Source organism: Chrysochloris asiatica, unplaced genomic scaffold (genome assembly GCF_000296735.1).
Source record: "Chrysochloris asiatica unplaced genomic scaffold, ChrAsi1.0 scaffold00035, whole genome shotgun sequence".
Classification (NCBI taxonomy): Eukaryota; Metazoa; Chordata; class Mammalia; order Afrosoricida; family Chrysochloridae; genus Chrysochloris; species Chrysochloris asiatica.
Genome location: NW_006408553.1, coordinates 10538268 through 10541664, shown reverse-complemented (window position 1 = coordinate 10541664; position 3397 = coordinate 10538268).

Genomic DNA, 3397 nt, shown 5'->3' with positions numbered 1-3397 from the left:
TAACAAAAGAACAATCCAATTTGTGTTGGGAGAAGTCCAGCCAAACTACCACTTGGAAGCCAGGATGGCCACACTTTGTCTCTCATACTTTGTACATATTATCAGGAGGTGCCAGTCCCTTGAGAAGGTTATCATGGTTGGTAAAGTGGGAAGTCTGAGAAAAGAGGAAGACCCCCAATGAGATGTATTGTTACAATGCAGCAGCAAAGGGCTAAAATGTAACAACTGTTGTGAGTTTGCTGCAGGACCAGACAATACATTGTTCTGTTTTGCATAGGGTCTCTATGAGTTGGAACTGACCTGATGACACCGAACAGCAACAGACGCATTCGCTTACCATCCACTTTGCCAAGTGTTTTTTTATTTTTTATTTTTGGCAGTACATGGTACTTTTAATATTCTTATTCAACACCATAATTCAAATGCCTCAATGCTTCTAATTTCTTCCTTATTCATTGTCTAACTTTCATATGCATATTAAGCTATTGAAAATATCTTGGCTTGGGTTAGGCTCTTGAACATTTTAAAGAGGTTCTGTGCAGCAGTTTTGCCTTATGAAATATGTTGTTTGATTTATTGACTGAAGCTTCATGAGTGTTGATTGTGGATCCAGGTAAAATGAAGTTTTTGATAGCCTCAAACTTTTCTCTATTTATCATGATGATATTTATTGTTCTAGTTGTGATAATTTTTGTTTTCTTTACATTGCAATGCAATACACACTGAGAGATTCAGCCTTTGATTTTCATCACTAAGTATTTTATGTCCTCTTCACTTCCAGCAAGCAAGGTTGTATTATCTGCACATCACATATTGTTAATGAGTCTTCTTCCAAGCCTGATGCTGCATATAAGTTCTCAGATTATTTGCTCAGCCTACAGATTGAATAAATTTGAGAAAAGAATAAAACCCTGATGCACACTTTTACTGATCTGAAACCATTCAATAGCCTCTTGTTCTCTTTGAATGACTGTATCTCGATCTATGTATAGATTCTGCATGAGCACAATTAATTTTTCTGGGATACCCATTTTTCACAATGCTATCCAGAGTTCGTTACGATCCAAACAGACAAATACCTTTGCATAGTCAACAGAGGACAAGTAAACATTATCCTGGTGTTCTCTGGCTTCAGTCAAAATCCATTTGACAATGGTAGCCATTTGACCTAGCATCAATGTCTGGATGATCAGAACAGGACTAGAGAGAGAAAGAAGAGGAAAAAAAAAAAAAAAAAAAAAAAAAGGAGTAACGCACTACAAGCGGATGAACTTGACTTAGGCTTGTGGATGCACTATGACAAAGGAGTGGACAAATCTCTACAGTGAGGATCATTCCCACCCACTTGGTACACAGGGTCGACAGAGATGGGGAACTTAGACATTGGCTACCCAAAATGGGGGCACTACAAAGGCTAGAAGTGACTGGTTTACAAGCTTTCAATAGGGAACCTAGCTCCCGAGAATACAGGGAAAGGTAGACTTTCCACTGAATTGTTTCCAACCTATCTGGATGGGGTTGATAAAAGGTGGCAGGGAAAGGACTTCTGTGGTTCAACAGGGAATGAATGCTATCAGGTCTGACAGTGAGTGTTGAAATGGCAAATGTGAATGTTTGGTAACAAAAGGAGGGAGTGGCTGATTTTGCAGTCCAGGAGTGGAGATCCCTGGAACCATCAAGGGAGAAAAGCGAAGTGCAAGACCCTGTCTGTAGAAGCAGTGACACTAGGGATGGCAGCAGAGGCGATGACATGGACAGAAGGAGTGGCTGGGGACTCTGGACTCAGGGAAGGATAGTGGCTGTGTGCTGTGTGCTGGTGGCATGATGATGCATGCAGGGGATTGTGATCATTGCAATGAAACAAAAAATAATAGGATGAATGTAAAGATAATGTTCACTCATGTAAACTAACACATAATTCACAACAAAAACGTTAAAAAGGAAAAAAAAAAAGACTATAGTCTAGAAGAATATATGTGGCAGTTTTACTTTGTCACATGAGGTTGTTATAAGTCAGAATCAACTCCACAGCACCTAACAATAACAATATGTGTGTAAAGTCCTTAGAACAATGCCTGCCCATGTGAGGCAGTCTGTTGTTGTGTGCTGTTTAGTCGGTTTCAACTCATAGTGACCCTGTATAAGGTTTCCAAAAATGGCTGTAGGATTTGAAGTGTTGACCTTTTGCTTAGCTGTCCCATGTTATAACAACAAGCTATCATGAATAATTTCCAAGATAAATTCTTGACCTTGCAAAATTGCATTGCATGTTGGGAAGTTTTAAAAAGAATTAGTTTTGAAAAACCCTTTCATAGTGTTGCAAACCATTTGCTCCAACCATTCCTGCACCCTCTACTGCCTCTCCAAGCCATGCTCCAGGAAACCACCAAAGTGAGCTCTTAATTATGCAAAAGTGATACATGCCATTTTCCAGCTCACATGGCAGACAGCATGTTCAGGTGGAATGAAACCTCCATGCTTTCCTATGGCCTCGCATCTCCTACATGGCTGGACCTGCACTACCTCTCCAACCACCTCTCCTCTTGGTTGCTTCCACTTGGGCTACATTGACTTCCTTATATCATTACACTTCTCAATGCTGCTTTAATTCCTTTGCACCTACCGTTTCTTCCTGCCTGCAAAGCACACTCCTGGTTATCTACCATAACCAACTCTTCTGTCATGTTATCTAGTCATGTCACTCTAGTTTTCTTATCACCTCCTCTCTGAGGTATACTCTGGCTAACCCAGTTGCTATGACAACTGGTGAACCCATGAAAATCCCATAGGTTTATCAATGATTGATTTTTCAGAAGCAGATTGCCAAACTTTTCTTCTGAGGTGCATTGGACTGTCAACCTTTCAGCTAGCAGCTGAGCAGATTAACTGTTTATGCCATCCAAGGACTCTCTGCTCAGATGATGCCCTCTCTTCCCCCCTCTCTTAGCATCATGCTGTCCATCATACAATCTCACACTTTGTAATAACCATTTGCTTCCCGATGCACACCCAGAACCAAGATTGGTGCTCAATAAAAGCATGGTAATTGTGGGGGTAAAAATCCATTTGACATCAGCATTGATATCCCTCATTTCATGGCCTTTTCTTAATCTGACTTGAATATCTGGCAGTTCTCTGTTGATGTATTATTGTAACAGTTTTTAATTTTCTTCAGCAAAATATTAGCTGGATGTGATATTGAAGATATTGTTTGAGGATTTCCACATTAGATTGGGACACTTCTCTTGGGAATGAGCACAAATGTGGATCTCTTCAAATCAATTGGTCATGTAGGTGTCTTTCAAATTTTTTGGCATAGGTGGGTGAGTGCCTCCACACATTAGTTTGTTGTATTCCTTCAAAACTTAGAGCCTTGTTTTCACTAATGTCTTTAGTA